Source organism: Podarcis tiliguerta, assembly GCF_965153285.1.
Source record: "Podarcis tiliguerta genome assembly, chromosome: 4".
Taxonomy (NCBI): domain Eukaryota; kingdom Metazoa; phylum Chordata; class Lepidosauria; order Squamata; family Lacertidae; genus Podarcis; species Podarcis tiliguerta.
The window spans coordinates 97,425,880-97,448,171 of NC_139537.1; the positions used below are offsets into that span (position 1 = coordinate 97,425,880).

Below are 22,292 nucleotides of genomic sequence, written 5' to 3' on the forward strand. Positions count from 1 at the left end.
CAGAAGACATTTTCTACTGCCCCCTCCCTTGTTTTGGAGTTGCCAGGGGGTGCGCCAGAGGGATCTTTGCACCACAGGGCTGGAGACGGCCTTGCATACAGACTGCTGTGTGGAATGTCCATATATCACATAAAAACCATATATGTGCTGACCTTTGGTTTCTACAGAAGGGTAGGTTTCCAGAACCTGTTCTTAATTTGTTTCAATTTCAAATGATACTGGTGGCAGGAACAAATTTCAGTGGGTTGGATCCAGATGTAGTTATGTTTCGAATACACCTATTAAAATCAGTGGGATAAATTAGTCATGATTAACTTAAATGGCATTGGTTTTCTGTGGGTCTCCTCTAAGGATGTCTATGTCTGGATCCAACCTGGTGCATGGGCAAGATTTGAAATTGCTTTCAGAATGTGACAACAGTAACCTGCAAATGTCTCTCATACTCAAGCTATCAGAATTCACCGTAGCAGGAGGTAGACTAGACATCAGTAAAAAGCTACAGCAGTAGAACCTGTGTGTGTGTGTGTGTGTGTGTGTGTGTGTATATATGAGGGAAACCAAGTGCCAGGGAAATAAATAAATAAACCCACATCTGCATCTGTCTAAGGATAGTAAACCTGGCCTGTTGAAATGTAATCTCTCATGTACTGTGGAGACAGACTTTTTTTTCTATTTGAGATTTCATCAGGTTTTATTTCAAAAAGCTGTTAAGTCTGTCAAACATTTCAGTTTGAAAGAACGCTCCCACAGTTTTTTTTCTTTTGTTATTTGTATGCTACAAACGAAGCAGAATGTCAGTCACCAGAAATCCAGAATGAGGAGAGTGATATATGGTGCATTTTTAGTTTCATTTTTAACACCCCCCACCTTTTCTCCTGGTAACAGAGATTAATTTAAAAACCGACAAATAATAATATTGGAGCCCCCTTTCAGATGCTAATATAAATGTTTTTGGGGGTAGGATGGGGGAGATTGCATCTGCAGCCTCCATCATGTTCATAATAAGATCTGAAAAGAGATGGTGTGCACCAAATTTTATGTGGGGAGGTCTTCTCCACGTGACCAGGACCAGGACCTCTGCTTTTGCAGGAAGAAGTGTTCATGAAATGTCTGAAAGGCACTTACAACGTGGTTAAATATAGATGGTAGAGGAACTCTTTTCTCTACCCTTACAAATCCTTAGATGTTTTGCCCAAGCAGAAACCTCCAGCTTTAGAACGTTGGACTTTTAATGGGCACCATGTTTGGGGGCTGCAACAAGTGATGTTTGAGCTGTGTTCTGCAGAATCCTGCAGCTCCTTAGAAGCTTATCTGGGTTGCTCAGTGAAAAGATCAATAATGGATAATGTTCTCCAAAAGCCTATTATTTGCCATTGCCTATTTCCCTTCATGCTTAACAGCACACACAGAATCCAGGGTAGGTGAACTGAGGGTGCCGTTGCTGCTTATTTGGGGCAATAGTGGGACCCAATAGCAATGGCCAGTGCTCTGTGTGAATTGAGAATGTGCTAGAACAGGGGTCAGCAACCTTTTTCAGCCGTGAGCCAGTCCACCGTCCCTCAGACCATGTGGTGGGCAGGACTATATTTTGAAAAAAAAATATGAACGAATTCCTATGTCCCACACATAACCCTGAGATGCATTTTAAATAAAGACACACATTCTACTCATGTTAAAAACACACTGATTCCCAGACCATCCGCAGGCCAGATTTAGAAGGCGATTGGGCCACATCCAGCCCCCAGGCCTTAGGTTGCCTACCCCTGTGCTAGAAGATGTGCCAGAATTTCTGCAACACAGAGAGATTGTTCATCCAATAAACCAACGTGAATAGGGTTTGTGCAGGTAGAATACTACTCTTCTATTCAATGGCAGCCTAAAAAGCTTGTGTGACTATACTGGACAGGGGTGTAAATTCTATATTGTCAGTTATTAAATTAATGCTTAATGAAGAAATGTTCCCCTTTCCTTTTGGAAACCCTAGACAATGTGGTTGGTTTGTTTGTTTGTTTTTAAAGTCAAAGACAGGCTTTGTAAAAGCAGTAGCCTAGGCAGAGTGGCATTGCTTCTGTGTTGTGGTTTCAGAGGGAAAGGAGAAGACTGGTGGTGTGTTCCTTTGGGCAGTAGCAACCAGCAAGAGGTTTTTTGCAGGAAGACTTAAGAGCAAGTCCAGTCTATCTAAACAGTAAAAAGGTAGAATTTCACCAGGTGCTGTTTACTCTTAAAGGTTCACAAGTGGAAGGATGGTGTGTAGAAGTGGGAGCTTAGCCTGGGCGAAGAAATCCTATCATTGAATATAGACAAGACTTGAGGAAAGGCCTTCAGAAAAGCTGCATGATTGTCTTTCCCAGTATTTTCCCTAATTCATGTTTTCTATGCTGATCATTCCAGATGTCTGCATGCACTCGGAAACTCAGACAAAATAAATGCATTGCAGAAGACGGTCATGTGTGGCGTCCACTAACAAACACGTACAGCATTGTGTGTCTGTGTTTTCCCAGATGTGTGAGCACAGAACAGTACAATTGGGCATTACCTTGCCATGGCTGTTAACAATGAGCTTTCGCATTGACTAGATTGCAGTGAAATCAAAGCCCCTACAAATTCCACTGTTACCAAGCTTTGCTAATATCTAGGATTTGGCCTTCCTCTCTGCTTTAGCAGTTGATTAAGACATACTTTAATCCCTTGCAGGGCACTGAGAAACTAATGGCTTGTGGAGTATTTGGGTCTTTAAGCTTCCAGTGTGGATGGTATGAAAATGATGTCATTTGGCTGATGTTTAAATATATTTCTCCTTTAAATAGATGTTGCTGCTTCCTCTCTCTCCCTGCCCCCTGCCTCCCCCTTGCTTCCTTTTATCACCTCCCACTTAATTTCCCCGCGTGTATTTATTCTTGGTAAGAAGTATGTGTGACATGTATCGGAAATCTGGGATTTCCTCCCTAGTAAATATTATCACAGAGCAGAGAGAGACTGAGACAGCTTGTGTGGGATCTGGTCTAGCACAGCTGAGCCCTAGAAATGCAGAGCACCGCAGCAAATCGGTATTGAGACAAAGCAAGTCACTTCTTTATACTTCAAACAGTTGGGAGCACTTGTATTTATAGAAATGGTTTCGGGAAAAGTCTTTCAAAGGCACAGGACAGCAAGTGCCACTTGCAGTTGTTGAATCAGCGATGCTAGCAAAGGAGCAAGGCAAAGGCAGGAGGTTGCATGGTGTGAGTTCAGGTAAAACACACATTGAAGTCAATGGGCTTCACGGGGAGATGAATCCTGGATGAAAGGTTCCAGGTTGTGTTTTTCAGTAAGGAATGAATAATGAGGAGGAGTGTTTTGGAAACTGAGTGTGGGGTTTGCTTCATAGACAGTATGGCAAAGCATCTCCTGCCTGGAGGCTTTTAGACGAAACTGTACTGGAGGCCTGAGGCTTGTAGCTCGTCTGTGGCCTGCAGGCCAGAAGAAGGAAGGCCCGGAGGGCTGGAGACAGAGTGCCTCCTTACCATGCCAATCTCCCTTGCCAGCAGTGAGACCTCGACTTCTCGCAGGCAAGAGCTGTTGCTACAGAGGCAGGGTGAGGAGAGGTGGGTAATGTGAAACCTTCTGAGTCCTGGTCTTGTTGTGCAGCAGGGGCAGTGATCTACTTCAGGACACACCCAGAGTGGAGGGATAAATGAAGACATGAATTGGGGTCTGGCGGGTACAGCAAGACTTTTCAAAGTGAAGCGGGCACTACCAGGTCTCTGCTTGAGGAAGCAAACTTGGGCAGGTACTGCCGTTACGCTGGACTGCCATGCAGTCTGTCTGCTGCCTTCTTCACTCCTGCAGTAGATTTTTCTGGAACAAAAAATGCCCCCTCCCCCCACTGCATCTCATTTCCAAAGTAGAAAGGGGCATTTTCGGAAACTTGGGATACATTTATTATATTTCTGAAGGTAACCTACTGAATAACTCCAGGGTGCTACTGCTTATTGCAGCTCACCAACATTTGAACCCTTGGCCAGGAGGGCTCTTTCTATATTTTTGCTCAAATCTAGTCTATATTTGTCATATTTATGGAAATATGCAAAAGCCTGCAAAACGATCACTTTGAGAAGTCATTCCTCATGCCACTCTGGCAAAGGGCATAATCCATTGGCAATCCATAACAGGTGTGATGTCTCTTTGTGTTTTATGATTGAGGATTGATTGCTGGCAACCTTACAGACAAATCCCTAAGCAGCATCAAAGCAGGACTTTTGAAACCACAGGTCATTATAGCTTATTGGCATTTTACAGGGCGGATTATGATTTCATCAGCTCAGCAGCATTATAAGCACAGAAAAGAAACATGAGATGCCGGTGGTTGAACCTGCGGAAAACTGAGGAGGAATCTGGGTGTCCTGCGGGTGTGATAGAACAAGGGTTGAGAGAACCTTTGGCACACAAGGCGTTGCTGTTCTCCAGCTGCCAGCATCCCAGGCCAATGGCCACGCTGGGCCACTGGGAGTTGCAGTTCAGCAGTGTCTAGGAGCCGAAAAGTCCCCCACCACTATCAATGGATAGGAAATAGCTACTGCCTTGTTCATGTGAGGTCATAATAACAGTTCCTGGTGTGCTGCATGCGAACCGTGACAGCAGCACATCTCTGACAATAACTCTGCCAAGCCAGCTATCCTGTGATGGCTCCAAAAAAGGATTCAGCTGATGGACAGCAAAGCATGGAAGTCCTAATGCTGTAGCAACCCACAAGCACTGAACCATCAAAGAAACAGAAAACCAGAAGTCAGTATGGGGTGTGTGTGTGTGTGTGTCCACCATGCATTATTTTAAGAACCGAATATTGGGAAACTTTACTGGAAACAGGTTCTGTAAAAATGTAGTATTTCTAACGTTTCCCCCGATGTAGCAAGTTCTCGCTTGAAAAACATTGGGAATGAGAATATTTTAAGAGCCTGTTTTTAGCACATTTTATATTTAAAACAGCACACATGCACACACCTTCTTCTGCATCCAGTGTTTTTGTTTCTGACTTCCTGCTTCTAATACAACTGCAGCCAGATTCCAGTAAGAATGTGCAGGACTGACTTGGCACAGTGAGCTGATAAGCAGGCTTGACACCCGTGCAAAGGGAGATCTGAAAACGCTTCAGAGGCGAACTAGTTCTGGTGTCAGAGCCAGGCAAGGGCCACAGGTGACTATACTCAAAATCTAGGTGTGTGGGGTTAGTGGCCTGAGCTGAGCCATGAGCTAGGTCTGGAGCATTGCACTGCAGTGTGCAAACAGTACTTATCTTTTGTTTGGGAAATGGCAGAAGGCCTGGCTTTTAATGACACAAGATCTTGCCAATCTGCTTGCCCTTTGCAGGGATCAGTTACTTGTTTCAGTGACTGAAATGGACCCTGAGGCCATCATACTGTAGGTGGTAGCTAAACTTAGGCTTGGTTGCAGCTCGATACAATTTATGGCACAAGTATGGCTTCCCCCCCACTGTGTTTTCTAACAATGTTCCGAGTCACTTGGATAAAAAGTGACTTACAAATCTAACAAACAACGATAAATAATTATACATTTAAAACCAGCACCATAGCAGCAATGACACCGGCTAGTGGTTTCCCCCTTGCCCTGCTCCAAGGGGCACATGGATCCACATGTGGTGGAACTGTAAAAAGGTTAGACAGTTTTGGGAAACAATTTACAATCAGCTCAAGAAAATGTTCAAACGCTCTTTCCCTAAAAAGCCTGAAGCCTTCCTGCTAGGAATTATGGGTAACGGAATCCCCCCAAAATCCAGGAAAGCCTTTATGTATGTTAACAGTTGCTGCCAGAATTTTAATTGCAAAAGGCTGGAAGGGAGAGGATATCCCATCCAAATCAGACTGGCAAAATAAATTAAGAGAGTATGCTCAGCAAGGTTACAAGATGTTACAGATGAAAAATTTGTCAAGAGAGTGGGACATATACAGAGTTTATGTAAAAGAACATTGTCAAAATATCAATCCGTTGCCAGGTTTTGATTGAACTTCTATGTGTAAATAAGATAATTTTATAAAAAATTAAAGTAAGCTAAACAACATGGAGAAAATAAAGTTAAGTGCATATTCAAGGAATCTACTCTGGGAACATAATGGGAAGATTGGAGGTCATGTCAAATTTAATTACAAAATGATGTACAAAGCAAGTACCAATTAAGGAATGAATGACTGTTTATTTTTATTTTGTCTTTAACATCTATTGATCATTTTTGTTATACAGTTTTCAACCAATGAAGCTTTATAACCCCCCCCCAAAAAAAAATATCCAAGGGAAAACCCACTCCTTAGTGATAGAGCAGAACAAATGGAGCAGAACTGATGGAGCACTAAGAGCTGTGTTCCCTGGGGAAACAGGACGTGTCAGGTATATATCTCAAATCAAAAAATCAAAAAATCCAACACAAAATTGCCTGTTGCCCAACTCTGGATGTCCTCAGGGATGGGCAGTGCTGTTGTTTTTTATGTGTGTGGTGACGCATTGCAGGGTGCAGTCCATCACTACACCCCCTGCTTCCATTGTGGGAGGTGCTCCGTGCCTGGCTGCACAACACACACACCTTCTTAACCCACTGTTTTGTGCAATTCTGATACACTGGAAAACTTGTATATTAAAAAAGAAAAGGCTGCACAAACATGTAAACAAATACCTGTCTGCATGCCCACAACGACCCTCATGTTTCTAGAAATTTGGGGGAAAGAAGTGATAACTGAGGGGACAGGAAGCAGTGCAAATATACCCCAACAAGTGCCCAGTTGTGGGCAAGAAACATTGAGCTAGTATTCAATTGGAAGCGCTTATGTGGGGACAAATTTGTACCAATGCACACACAGAAAAATCGAAGCTGTGTATGTACAGTGAAAGCTCGTGTTATGGATGGGATCCGTTCCGGAGGCCCGTCCGTAACACGGAACTGAAGCAAGCCGAAGCGCTGTGTCTGCGCACACGCGTGGCATGATTTAGCGCTTCTGCGCATGTGTGAGCAGCGAAACCCCGAAGTAACCCATTCTGGTACTTCTAGGTTGCCGCCGGACACAACACGAAAACACGTAACCTGAAGCGGATGCAACATGAGATATGACTGTACATGAAACCTAAGTGTACATTAGCATTCTGGCATGTACACAGCCTATCTTTTCAATCCAGCTGGAACTATTTTACCTGGGGAGCATTCAAACATGCAAACTTCACTGGCAACCTTCTGAAGTACTGTGGTCCTACCTTGTGCAAGTTTTTACTGGCAAATTATCAGCTCTTAAGACCAAGGATTAGTTACGCTGACTGATGCTGTTAATCATTTCAAATAGTGGCCTACTCACAAAGCTTTTAACAAATAAAATACTTGCCAGCCAGCAGGGGGGTTACCAACAGCTTATGGAGGGAGGGCATTATTGACAGACAGCTTTGGAATCCCTAATAATTATCCTATTATGCCAGTTCTGTGATTATCTCACATTCAAAATGTGACAGCTGCAGCTTGCGAGATTGTTAGGCCCCGATGATTATCATAATTCTTAGCATTTATACAGTGGCTTGGACTGTTCAAAGACCATCATTTATGTTACCTCAGTAATCTTTATAACAGTTCTGTAGAAGGAAGGTTGCAGTTCAGATCCTCAGCTATTAAGCTTCCTTAAATCTTAATCAGATTTTGGACGAGGAACCTCCAAGTGGAGGACAGATGCGGCTCTCCAGCTGTCACTGTCTGGTCCTTGACTATCCTTAGGCCGCACTCCTCCGCAGCCCTCCTCTGCATCCTCTTTGAGTGCTTTTGCCTGTCTGGAATATGTCACTGCCCTGTGATAATGTCTTTTGCTTGCCTGAGTGGAGACCTACATATAGCTTGCTGTGAGCAGAAGCATTGCTCCGCCCAATGAGCACCTCTGGCCCTGCCCAACACTGGCCTGTGGCCCCAAAGGAAATGTGATCCTTGTGCTGAAAAACATTATTTCCTCTTGCTATAGACTTTCTACACTCAGAATGTTTTGAGAAGGACTGTATATTTAACATCTTTCTCCCTAGACACAGACAACCAAATTTGGTTATGCTCTGTGTTTGGTTTTTAAGGGGGCCATGGCTCAGTGGAAGAGCATCTCCCTTGCAAGCAGAAGCTTCCAGGTTCAATCCCAAGAGACTCCAACCTTTTTATGTTTGCTGGAGAAGAGAGAAATGGTTATTAATAAACCAATATTAAGTCTGTGGTGTGAATTTGTCCGTATTCTGTAAGCTCTCTGGTTTAGCCAGGTCATATTCTCAGCTCTACCAAAGGACTTTGTTACTTCTTTAGGCACATAAACCGCATCAGAAAGTGGCTTTTTAAATTAATGACTTCAGCTTCAGTGTCAATATCCAAAAAAAAATTGGTTTCACACTGCGAGCAAATAATAAGGCTATTTCCACAGTTACATGGTGAAAAAAGCAAGCAGGTTAGACACATTAGTTGTTTTTCTACCTTGTGAAGAGGCTTTTTCTTTCATCTTCCTTTTTACCTCTTTGATAATTTCTTTTATAATACCCTTCTCTTCACTTTTGATCTCTGTCACAGCCATTTTTAACATTGCTTCCCTTTTCCGAACTAATTTGCTTGCCTCTTTATCTGCCAAGGGTGCTCCATCCGGTTGAGGATCTTCTCCTCTATAACATCTTTTTAAAAACAAAACTGCCTACAAGACAGCAAATCTGATTTGCAGTCAGTACTTACACAGTGGGAGTCATTTCCCCTTCATATCTGATACTGTTGGCTGCTGCTTCCAATTATGCCTTGTACTAGAAGCACAACTGCTGAGGTAACGGAGTTCTGTGATGAATCAGACTACTTCAGTTGCTAAGTGTGTGTCTTAGATTTTCCTCTTGCTTCCCTGTTTCGTTGCCATATATGGTGGACCCAAAGGCACTCATCCACTTGCTACCATGTAATCCTCAGATATATTTTAGGGTCTGCATGAGAGGCGACCATGTGTTATTTATTAATCATGAGGTCATAATGATATGGATAAAAAGCAGGACAGAAGACAATGCCCAGGTTCAGACATAACAAAAACCATGTTTTGTTGTTACATGAATGAGCTGGAATGAGCCTTGGGCTCATGTTCAACTCCTTCTGCTTCTCTTGTGAGGTGGAGAACTTTCATGATTCCTCTCATCATTAGTAACAAAACCTTCTTCTGAACTTAACAAGAGATGGGTTACAATTTGTTAAAAGTGAAAGATAAAAAGCATGATGGGTTATTAGGGTTGCCACCTTTTATTTACAATGGCCCCACTGTCTTGTGCCATGTATTTCCAAGTGTGTTCCTCCAAAGCAGGCATGTTCAAAGTCCGCTTTGGGTGTGTAACCTGGCCCACTGGTCGGTTTAATCCGGCCCCTGTGGCAGTTTATCCACTGGGGTAAAATTCTAAAAAAAGTTCAACAACTTCAATCCTAAAAAACAAGCTCATCATCTCCTCTATTGCACATACAGCATGTAGAGTCTGTGTACAGAGATTAGGAACGTATGAATGTCAGGGATAGGAACACCAGACCAACTTCCATTTGCTCTTAATATGCCAGTTCTTTCCTATCCTCATCGACATTCTTTTAATTTTCCTTGAAGCCCCCACAGATTATACCCTTGAACAGGACCGCCATATTTGTTCCTAATTTGTCCTTTAGCAAAATTCACTGAAAATTCTCCTATTATTTACAGAACAGTGAAGGACCCACAAATGATCCACATTTACTCTAGTGTAACATATGAACCAGCAGAAGAGGGCAGTTAAGTAGCATACTCCTTCGTGTTTCATCTTGCCTGGTCTTTTTAACAGTGCGCAATGGGGATGTTTTTAAAATTCTCCTCATCCAAATTTTGCCCCAGCCTTTGATGCTCCTGCCCTTGTTTCTTGCTGGTTCTTTTTTGGAGGATGGTAAGCATGTTTTTGTCAGGTTTAGGGAAAAGGTTAGCGGTGGAGCACAATGCATACAAAAGCTCTTAGGGTTGATCCAGTTGGGCATCTCCAATAGGGCTTGGAAACACTCCTTTCCAACCAAAACCCCAGAGAAGCGCTCGTGATCATTGTGGACAGCACTATTGAGCTAGGCAGCCCAATGGTCTCACTCTGCAAAAGGCCGTTGCCAGTGCAATATGCTTTCTGTTACAACAGTAGGACCTAAACAGAGAGAAAAGCAGTATAATGTTGTTCTTTCCAGAAGTCACTTTGGAAACAGAATATTGGATGGACCTTTAGCCCTTGCTGGCTGGTTGCTTCTTATATTCCTTTGCTGACCACTGTGGCTTCAGTGGGGGCTGTGATCTCAAGCACGGCAGTTGTGGTGCCAAACATTAAAGGAATTTGCGAGGAATGCTTTTGTTTCTTATTTTTAAATATCACTGTCCCTCCTTGAGGATTACAATAAATGTTCTGATGCATTGGATTTTTTCTGTAGCTGAAGGCAGAACGATCCTCTCCTTTCCTAGGCTATACGTTCTCCTGATTTTTAAGGGATATGTCAGAGAAAGAACAACAGTAATAGTTGATAATCTGCAGATTTTATGGACAAGCAATTTTGAGTCTGACTCTCATCCTGTAAAGAACAGCAAACTCCTTCAGCTGGAACATGAAATAAAAGCTGAGCTGGAAAGGAAATGCAGCAATTTTCCTTTTTTTTTTTTTTAACATGGTACTTCATTTGACTCATGCAATGTTATTTAAAGCTTAGGCTGCAATAAGCATTATTTGCAACATTGCCTTCAAAACCAAAACCAAAATCCTGCATAGTAGGTAAATGAGCTAAATAAGAGGCCCTAGAGATACACATAAAAATAAGAGTCTCTTCTCTGCACTGTAGAATCCCACACACTACATTCTTAACTCTCACCAGGAGTAAGTCTATGGAACCAGAGGTGTTGCAGAAGCCAGCTATACAGGGGCTGTGCCTCCCATTTTGCCACTTGAGGTAAAATGGGAAAGTGCCTTGTGACAGTTGCCTACCCCACCTGCTCCATCGATTCCGGCAGAGGAGTAGCACCTGTATCCGTGCCAATTTTTTGCAACTTTGTGCCATTTTCTGGTAAATCTCATGTGCTCTGCAAGAACTTGCACGATTTCGGCAACATGATGTCAGAAATCGGCACATTCTCACCTGAAGTCAGTACTGATGCCAGTGCTGTTCCTCCTCCAGCAGCAGAGGCGACGGGGCAGGCTGCTGCACTGCCTTAGCCTGGAAAATGGAAAACAAGTCTTTAAAATAATGTTTTGTGCTGGATCGTAGTCACACGGCCGAGTTGAATGTGCTTTGGATCTCCCCATGCCCACCATGCTCCTTTTAGAGGACTTTCACTGGTCTCAGGATGAGCAAAGTATGCCAGCTGATGCCAACCTATCTTTGGCTGAGCTGGAGTTGGGGACTTTATGCCAGCAGAGGGGTCTTGCCCATGAAGTCTGGATGGCAGCAGTGGCTTTTCCATCTGTAATGTGCAACATGTGTCAGCAATAGATTCTTCAACCAACCTGGAGAGTTGAAGCAGAGAATGGACAAGTGTCATGTGGGGACCATTTACACCTTTGTATTCACAATTAAAGACTGCCAAGCAATGTCTCTAATTGTATGGCTGGCTCATACATTATTATTTTTTTATAGAAAGGATTTGAAGGCCTGAATGATGAGTGGTATATTAATCCTGGTAGGATTTTTTGTTTTTAATATGTTTGTTGGATTGAGTCTATCAATTGCAACTCTTCATATTGAATTTTTGCTGATCTTACTAGTTTTGGTCCTAGTGCTTTTAAAGTACATTTGCGCTGTTGTTTTCTGTTGCTGATTTTATTCTGATGCTGTTTTAAGGTGTTCTGCCTGTGCTTTATTTTTATACTTTGTGAATGGACAGTATAGAAATGTTGTGAATAAATACGCAAATAAATAACAGCTTCTTTATTTACAAGTTTAAAGCTGTGAGCTTCTTTGAAGGCCTTTAGTTCCAAACAGTGGGTTCTAAAAAAACACCAAGTTAACGTATATGGTGGCAATGGATATCAGCATCTCTGTGGTACACACGTCACATGCCTGCCATTGATTTGCCTCTTCATGTCATGAGGCAGAGGGCTGGCTGTGTGTAGAGAAACTCCATGCATTTAGTTTATACATGCACAGGCTCTGCATAAGGCCAGATTAACCCTATGTGGAGGTAAAGAAAGGGGCTAAGTAAACACAGTTCCTCCTTTGCCTTCATGCACTCAGTGACTTGGGATTGACCTAAATACAGAAGTATTCTCTCAAAAAAATGTGCACAAGAAAATAGGAACGCTCCTATATACACATGCCACAACAACATTCTTACACCTTGTGAGTGGATGCTCAAGCTTTGCCTCCCAAGGTTGAACGTAGAACACAGAAGACAACCTAGATCTTAGGTTGAAGAAGATCCAAAGAATAGGATGTAAAAGTCTTCTCCCCGCCCCCAATGTAACTTAACTCAGGTTTGAACCCATGGTGAACAATGTGAAAGTTGTGGTGCCTTCTATCAGATTAGTACTGATAGTTCACAACAATGCCATGGCCCTATAGCAAACAACTGATGGACAAAAATCTGGAATAATTGTGTATACCCGTGTCTGAACCACCATTTTCATTGTCTTAATAGGGTGCTTGGGGGACTTTTCATATACTGTCTGATGGCCAAATCTGTCTACTTCTGTCCCTTGCCACTCATATATTTGGCAGTGGGTCTGTGCCATGGAAGGTGGGGGAAGAAGTAACTCTTGAATTTTAACAGAAATGTGTCTCTTTGCACTTTCTCATTCACATGCAGATTGGTGATGAATCATTTACATCCATGGCAATGTATGAGCAGATGCCTCTAACTGTTTTGTAGTAGCAGTTATCATTGGGTACACACTACGTCTCAAAATACCATGAAACTAAGAGAGAGAAGATAAAGCAAAATCTATTCAGACTGAAAACAAATAAGCAATGCAAAAGCTAATAGTGCTTCTTAGTTAATGCATATTGATTGCAAACCACATTGCAGTAATCTGATACATGCTTTGGTTTTTATTCTGGTTAGGTAATAAATTATTACTGGTTGCTTGCACACGAAATGATAGGAAACAGATCCAAAATTAGTGCAAAATATACAGTCAACAAATGCAATGTTTTGTTTTTAAAATGGAATAGCCGAGGCAATAGAGCAGAGTTTCTGTGTTTAGGTAGTTCCATAAATCATGAAAAGCAATAGATTGTATGAAAAATGAAAGAGAAAACAATTCATAATTTCATCCTTAATTTGAATTATAGTGAGAGTCTTGAGAGTCACCGAGAATCTTTCCTCGCTGATTCTTAAAACGTGCTTGTTACCTTAGTGGAGAACATGGTAAATGATCTATCTATGGGTAGCACAGTCTAGTCACAACTCTTCTATGGCACAGAAATGTATGCTAGTAAGTGCTGGGCTTTGGGAAGGAGGTGTGTGGCTCTGGCAGTGTCCTAGAGCCCTCCTGTCTCCTTCCTGAAGTGGGAAAGAACTAACTAGGCTTTGGGAAGGAGACAGGAGGACTCCATGACCCTGTCACAGCCGTTACACTTCCTTCCCAAAGCCCAGCACTTACTAGGCTTTGGGAAGGAGGTGGAAAGGCACCCCCTTGGCCCGGGAGGACTGCTCACACTGCCCTATATCTGCCTCTGTAGAAGCTTCACTGCCACAAGCACAATGCAGTACAATATAGATGGAGTTGGCATGGCTATATTTAACACCTGCTGTCACTGAATATGAGAATTACTGTGAATGCTCATCACGGAGCACTCCTTTAATAAGAGGAAGCAGAAAGACAATAGTACAAACTGAGCTGGCTTTTCTGAATAAGTGATCCTACCCGGTGTCTGAATCCTGGCAAGATACAGACACTGTGACTGAGTGGTTCCTGGTGAATTGCCTGTCGTGCCCAGAGCTGCCTCTCCCTGAAGGAGCAGGCACACAGTTTGGGGTGCTTTTGCCTCAGTGGCTAGAAGCACCTGTTACCAGATGCAACTGGTGCAACAGCTATGGCCACTGATAGACTGGGAGAGTTTGATCACAGTAGATCAGGCACTGGAGACTTCAAGATTGGATTGCTTACTTCTGAGTAGACTGTATTCTAATTGTTTCCAACTGGAGAGTTACGCGCATAAAACCAATTGGCATTAAAAGTGCTTAACTTGTTGTGTATCACAGCCATTAGTGTTGTGATTAGCTGGCAACAGAACATTCATATTTTTAAAGCATAGGGTCACTTCCTGAGGCTTCTGAAGCATTTGAGTGTTTTCCCCATACTACTTATCCATCTCAACGGGCTTCCAAAAAAGGGCTGCAACTATTTTTGTCTTTATTTTTCACGTAGGGTAGGAGACTGAAGGAATGTCTCATCACAGGGACAGCCCATTTCAGAGCCATGAACACAACACAGATTTATATTAAAATATATGCAGAGTTTGTGCATGCCATGCGGTGCAGAATAATTAATTGAATAAGATATAAAATTGATGTTTTCAAAGGGGGAAATTTAGCAAAGCAAGGGAGATGAGCACGCTAGTGTCGGAAATTGCATCAGTGGTGTTTGCATGGCATTGTCGAGGACAGCGATTAGAGAGAAAAATCAAAGCTGTTTCATTAATCAAATCAATTCTCTATTGTAACAATGCAAAGATGTTATGTCTGCTGGCAGTCTGATTTGAAATCAAATGTCTATGGATTAATGAGTGCAAGATGATTGCTTCCAAGGCTGTTTTTGCAAGCAGAAGATTTTTTTTGGGGGGGGGGGGTGGAATTGGAAATGTGGCGCTAGACGTATCTGGCAGCACAGTTTTGTTCTGAGATTCCAGATGGGCTGTCTTTATTATCATAATCACATGAAATTAAACATATTCTTGGGTGTATTCATTGAAACGATAGTCCTGGATCTTGATGTGGTTGAAATTGGAAGACCACAAAGTAGAATGAGCCAAAGTACATGAGCAGCAAATTTTTCTAGTGCAGTTGATGGATTGTACCATTTAATATTTCAAGTGGGGGCCTTTATGTTTGAGTATGTCCCATATTGAAAAAATTGTGCATAGAAAAGTATGCTGGGGAACCATGCATTTAGGCTAAACGTTTCTCTCTGACATTACTGTTTTCTGTGTACAGAAGTTTAATCTCACCCCACATTCTGGTATAGTCCTGTGAAAGCTCAATTAAATGATTCTTCAGATAGTGTAGCTCCCCTCTGAGTCAGATAATCCATAACTATTATTCTGGAATTCCTGCACTTAGTTGTAGTATAATGAAAAAGAAGATCAAACTTTATATTTTACATTTTTCAGAGGTTAAGTGCTATGATACCTTTTAATGTGCCAAACCTATGCTCACTGAAGAATGAATCTCATAAACTACTCTAGCATAAAAGAAAGCTCATCTACTATTAGAGGAAGCTTCCCGGAATTAATTCAGGTGCCATTCCACATTCCCCTTGGTCCCTTTTCTTCCTTGAGAAGTCTGTTTGCTCTGGTTCAAAACTAAATTGATGGTATATAAATGCCCCCTTTTGAGTTGAACAGTTAATTTTGCAGATTAGAAAGAAAAAAGAAATCCTTGTTCTGATGTTTCATCTCATTCCCCACGGTGCTATAGACAAATAAGAAGCATATAGCTCTTACTGAGTCAAGATTATAGTACAGCTTCTCAGGAGAAAATTGGCTGGCTTTCATTCACTACATAAAAAATGGCCAATTAAACATGGAAGCAGCAAGAAGCCAAAGTCCTCCTGTTGTGAGATGTGAAAATTAAATTGCTCTCTGCATTGGCTTGCCCCTTTTTCTGTCTAAGTTTAGCTCAGTGTTATTTCCTAATGTTCATCTTAATGTGCTTAAGGCCGATTGATGCCAAGTCTTGACTTCATGAGCCTTATTTGCTCAGATTAATTTTTATTCAAGGGGTAACCTCACTGGCTTCCACAAAATCGGACCAGTTTCCATTCTGAGGGTCAGTTTCCACACTCATATGAATCAGGGGGTGAAATGAAGAATTGTGGGAACTGTAGCTGGTTAAGGGTCTCCTAACAAGGTTTAACAAACTACAATTCCCAGGGTTCTTTGCAGGCTGGAAGCCGCCATTTCCCCTGTGGGGTGTCAGTCTGGGGTATTCCACTGGGGAGGGGAAACAGCAGCTGCAATTTTTAAAAATGGTGGAATGGCATCCTTCCCACCCCAAATATCCATGAACAAATCGATGTCTGAGGCATTGTGGAGAAAGCTGTCATCTGTCAGTCAGCGGCTGTCAAGAACAGCCCCACTGCCATTTCCATAGCAAGTGGCAAAAATTATTTTTGTTCTCTGTTTTATTATTTTAAATATCCCTAGTTCTCCACCAACAAACAGGACAGAGGGACATTTATGCACAGCGGTTGTTTGAATGCTCTCCTATGCAAAAATCCCTGCACACAGAAATCTAACCTGCCAAGCTGAGGGGTTTAGTCTACAATTCTCCTTGACATGGTGTGTTTCTCTATGGAGTATTTTTCATTGGGGAGTGTTCCCCACCTTCATCTCCACACCAGCAACTTGAAATGCTACAGTCATGGGAAATCTTGCTACTCAAAAGTTTCAATCTCAATGAGTTCAGTAGAAATATCATAGTATTAAATATTTTAGGACTAGAGCCTTAAATTATATGAAGAAGGATTGTGAGACCACTGGCTTCACTTTACTTGCAGTTTTTATATATGATATTTTCAAGCATATACAGAAGTAGATTAGTTTCTTGGGAAGCAAATAACACAGTTGTGTGTACAATCTAGTTTCTAGCACTGATATACAGTGGTACCTTGGTTTACAAACTTAATCCGTTCCGGAAGTCTGTTCTTAAACCAAAGCGTTCTTAAACCAAGGTGTGCTTTCCCATAGCAGCGGAGGACTCAATTTACACTCAACAGGAAGCAGAATATGTTCTGCTTCCAAGGCAAAATTCACAAACCAAAACACCTACTTCTAGGTTTGTAGAGTTCTTAATCCAAGTTGTTCATAAACTAAGCTGTTTTTAAACCAAGGTACCACTGTATATTCCTTAATGAGAAACCCATTTTGGAATTCTCCACAGGAAATCTTGTGTGTGTCTGTTGAAATCAAGAGTATTTACAATCCGAGTTCCTTGTCAAAATTCAAATACTTTTTTCAAGGTTAGTATTGGACCAACAAAATCAACAAAAAATGTGGCATGCAATCATATATACTTTCCATCAGTGTCAACAACCCAAGCATGAGACAAGTTCTGGATCCAGATAATTTTCTTGAACCTCACTGATAATTTGACAAAACCTGACTTCAGAAATAGAGCAAAGTTGGAAGGCTCCATGAGGAATGGAGAATGGGCACTAATGGAGGAAAGCAGGAAACAATCTGTTTCTTTTCTCCTGCAGTCCAAATTCTGGGCAGTGTATGGTGTGAACAGGGAAGGAGTGTGTGGAAAGTAGCCAGATGATTTGACCTTCTTCTCCTACTGCCATAGCAAATCTCTCCAAATCTTTCCTCCAAGCCTTTTTCTTTTGGAAGCTATGTGGAAGCCCATTTTGTCAGGATGTTATTTACACTAATTGCAAAGCAGAGTTTCTCTAAGGTAATGAGTGTTCTGCCATGTTTGTAAATTTTGCAAACTGGCGGAACTGTTGTGTGGCAAACCAATGCCAAAGATACTGCAGGGTCTGGATTCCCCCCACCCCCTGTTCTTCTGGAGTTGAAAATATTTTGTGTTTTTGCCTGATTTTGTTGATCCACATAGCGCTGAAATTGAGTGAATGCAGAGTAGTGTAATAGCATAATATTTTGCAATGGTCCAGGAACACAACCATAAACTATTATATCTTAAAGTGCCACAAATGCTTTGTGAATGCTGTCCTCAGAATGCTATCTAGGGAGGTGTGGGGTGTATTTAATTTCTAAAGAGACAGTCAAAGCACTTTGAGCACGTACATGGGCCCAATTCAGACATAATGGAAAACCATGGCTTCATGGCCAGGGGCTGCCACACTCCCTTTCTCACATGAAAATAGATGTTCTAGCTTCTGATTTTAAATACCCACAGTTCTGTGAGATCCAAATGTGGAGAGCTGTGGTTTATTTAACCTGTGGTTATTGAGAACAAACCAGGATCAAAATGTGGTTCCAGATTTGAGCTCTTCCTTAAACCACTGGTTAAACAAATGCAGTTCGTGGCATTTGGGTTTTGTGGGTAACTGGTTAGTTTAAACTTGGAAACAAACACTTGAATACACAAGCCTAAGGCTCACCAAAGCTTCTTCACATAGCACAAACCAGGGTACACCATTACCTGGCCAGATTCTTCAAATTTATATATGGTGTAGATTACAGACTCCTGTGTGAAGCTTTGCTTGCGTACTTCCATCATTAGTCATTTGCATTCATGTTGTGCCTATTCAAGCATAGCCATTAACCATTACTGTACACTACTGACAACTTCATTACCAGCAGAGTCAAACCATAACCCTGTTGAGAAATGTATCATAAAATGAATGCATGGAGCATAGCAGGATTGCATCTGTTGGACCTGCCCACAGTTTCCCACAAATTCAAAGTGTTTACTTATTTTAATTTATTAAATTTATATACCACCCTTCATCTGAGGATCACTGGAGTGTTGGCAGTATAAAAGCACAAAATATGTGACATAATAATGAAGAGGACATTTTAGCACAGGTGCTGTACAGAAGTTTGATGAGCATGTTGTGTGCTGTGGGCACAATCCTTATTCTCCAACCCCCAGGTTCATTCCATACTGTGGTCTGGGGGAATTTGTTGTTGCTGCAAGTATTTCACAGCTCATTATTATTCCACTGTTATGCTTGTCCAAGTATTATAGTTATGATATGTATATGTTAAGGACACATTAATATGATAAAAAATGATGAGGTCAGTTAGACGCCATATCATATTCTTGCCAGTTTTTGTAACTGTACATTGTGGGATATTAACCTCAATGACTTATGTGCAAGTATGTTGTTTTAATGGAAAAGGAAAGGTCTATTGAAGGCTTTTTTTAAACTTGCAAATGGTGTCTTGCTTAATAACCTCCAGTGGGTATTTTATTTGCATGGCTTTGGGTGGGGAGGAAGTTTGATCCTGATACCAAATTGACCCAGTCAAATTTGTATCAACAGAGGGTTAAACATCCAATCTTAACAGTCACAGTTTTCCCCCAAAGATACCTGGATTGTTGTTGTCAGGTAAGGATGTTGAACCTTCTCTTTTAGAGAGCCCATATTCTCTGCCCATGACTTTAAATTCCCAGGGGTTCCCTTGGGAGGGGACTGCATGACTGTTGAAGCAATTTAAGTCTGTGATGTAGGCATCCTTTGGGACTGAAGCAGAATATAGCAAAAGAAGGGATAAATTAACTCTGTTGGTTTTAGTTTGGGCTTCTTCTTCCCTTCCCCTCCTATTCTTCATTTATTTTGTTTACTTCAGGACTAGGCTTCCTACTGAGTTCTGCTTCATGTAGGGAAAAAGCTTTTTTTGCCTAATTGAAGAGCACTGTCGAGCATGTCACCGACTGTAGACCTTGCTGTAGTTAATTAGCAAACAAGTGTTTTATTTTTAAAGAGTTCACCAGATGATCAATCACAGATTTTAGATAGTTGTCTGAGTTGCAAATTCATCGTGCTACTGGAATGAAACTGGGTTTACAGGCTTAAAGTGGTACGATCTCCCTCCCTTGGGGATGGGGAATAGGGGCGATGATGGATGGGCTGTGCTTGAAATTATTCATTTGCACATTATTCATATTAGAATTCAAGAAATAATTATTTGCATGGCAGGTAGCCTAGCTATCCTTCCTCAATGGTATGTGTGGGCTTACTATGTATACGAAATAATGTGCTGTGGTGTTTTTGATCTTTGCCTGAAGTCAGATGTGCACTGGAGAGAATGAAGGAGGCCTTGTTTCAAAGCAAAAGCAATGATGTCATCTCTGAATCACCAGGGTTATTGATGGACTGACTCTCCTAGCTCTGGCAAGTGGAATGAGGTGATAACAAGGCTTTCAAGTTTTACCATTTTTGTGACCAATTACCATTGTTTGTGACATATTAGCGTAGAAAATCAGAGAATAAGGCCAGTTTACTATTATGTGACTGTCAGCTGATGCTCAGTTTCTGCATGAGACTATTTGTGTGGGGGCTGGGGGAGGGCCTTATGGTGATGAGCTCCTGGACTTCAGCAGGTACCACTACTTGATTGATTCTGTTTTGTGGGATAACCTATGGGATAAGCAGGAGTCACCAACTTTTTTTTTGGACCTGTGGGTGCAATTGCAAACTGGCTAAATTACTGTGGGTGCTGCACAAACTATACAGCCAAGCACTGATTTTACAGAAGGTCTCTTTAGTGACATGTACTCCTGTGAGCGGGATATGTCTTGCCCCACAGTTGTGTGAATCTTTAAGCATGTTTATACCAATTACAGTACTTCAAATGGCTTACAGCAGTGATTGCCAAACTTAGCCCTCCAGCTGTTTTGGGACTACAACTCCCATCATCCCTAGCTAACAGGAGCAGTGGTCAGGGATGATGGGAACTAAAGTCCCAAAACAGCTGGAGGGCCACGTTTGGCCATCACTGGCTTACAGTGATACAGTATCTGCTAATACAGTAATACAGTAGCCTAGGACCCTTGTACCTACAGGACCGCCTCTCCCGATATGCCCCTCGGAGGATCTTAAGGTCCATAAATAGCAACACCCTAGAGGTCCCGGGCCCTAAGGAAGTTAGATTAGCCTCAACCAGAGCCAGGGCCTTTTCAACACTGGCTCCGGCCTGGTGGAACGCTCTGTCTCCTGAGACCAGGGCCCTGCAGGATCTGATTTCTTTCCGCAGGGCCTGTAAGACAGAGTTGTTCCACCTGGCCTTTGGCTTCCCTCCCCCTCTTTCTTTTTTCCTTTCTCCTTCTGTGTTGGAACTCCTATTTGGGGACTTCCCTGGCTTTTTTCTGGCCCATGTAGGACCAGTCTGGATAGTTAGCCTTGGTGAATACTTGACGTTTTCATCCCCCAAAAAGTTTTTGATTGAGTTTCCATTGAAATGAGGCTGCATTTTAATGTTTTAATGTTGTATTTTAATCTTGTTTTTAAGCAGTATTTCAATCAATTGTTTTTATATTTGGTGTTAGCCGCCCTGAGCCCAGTCTTGGCTGGGGAGGGCGGGGTATAAATAAAATTTATTATTATTATTATTATTATTATTATTATCTGTATGAATCAGGAACACCATTCAGGAGGGTGACTGGGAGGCAACTGTCCACCATAGGTTTCTTGCCTCAAGTGAATATTCTTCAGGTGTATATCTATTTCTAGTTATTAAGAGGTACAATTCCCAAAACCCGAGTCGAGCAATACTTTATTAGGACTAACAAAAGTGATACACTCAGTGAGCATTTTTTTAAGTGCTCCTGTACTCTTCATCAGGCGAGGTGTTAAGCAAAGTTGGAGTTGGGGAACAGAAGGGGGGGGGGGACTAGCTGCTTGTAGAAACCTGAGAGTCTGCATTGGTCACAACATGATGTGTAGGAAGCTAATGTATGAGGTACATAACAGTAACCTCAACAAATTGCAAAGTGATTTATTTTAAGAGCATTTGTTGAGGTTACCTGTGACCAGCGCAGTTCTAAGCCTATCAAAGAACAGACTTTGAACCTTATTATGAATCTCACCTATCCTCGCCTTGAGATCTGTCCCCCTTGAAATGCCACCTCAGCAAGCATTCACATCCCCTGGTGTGCTTGAAGGACTGTGTGAGCACAAAAAAACCTCTGAAAAGTTAATTGCTTTCATGTGAGATACTTGTGAGTTTAGTTTGCGCTCTTAAAGGGATTGAGACAACAAGACCAGACACTCTGGCTGTATTTGTCATGGAGCCTTATTCGCTGCTCCTTCAATCTTAACTATCGGGGGTAGGCTGCAGTTGCTCTGCAACAAGGGGAAAGCAGTCTTTACATGCTCAGAGGCACTTTTAAGCTATAAAACAGTCCGTGTCACAAGTCTTCCAATGTTGCACATGCTTAGGCAAACAAGATGGTAAATATATCCATTGCGGCTACACACAGCAGCATTACTAATTACTCCTTTGAGTGGGCATCCTCTTAAAACTAAAATACTTTTGCAAAGTGCTACAATTTAAAATACGATGAAAAACAACAACAGGAGCAATACACCCCCTATGATGCCAACTATTAATATTCAATGCTACTGAATTTAAAGGAAAGATTTACTAATTTTATTTGTCAAGTTGT

The 22,292-nt window shown here is 41.9% G+C and overlaps 1 protein-coding gene and 1 long non-coding RNA gene across 13 annotated transcripts in view; both read left to right on the forward strand.

Annotated features, from left to right (window-relative positions):
• PCDH9 (protocadherin 9) overlaps window positions 1–22,292 on the forward strand; it is a 746,233-nt gene that overhangs the window by 16,548 nt on the left and 707,393 nt on the right. The window lies entirely within an intron of this gene.
• Window positions 9,460–16,532, forward strand: LOC310675427. Its single transcript, XR_014510141.1, has 2 exons — window positions 9,460–14,139; window positions 14,172–16,532. It is a non-coding gene; the product is annotated as an uncharacterized lncRNA (long non-coding RNA).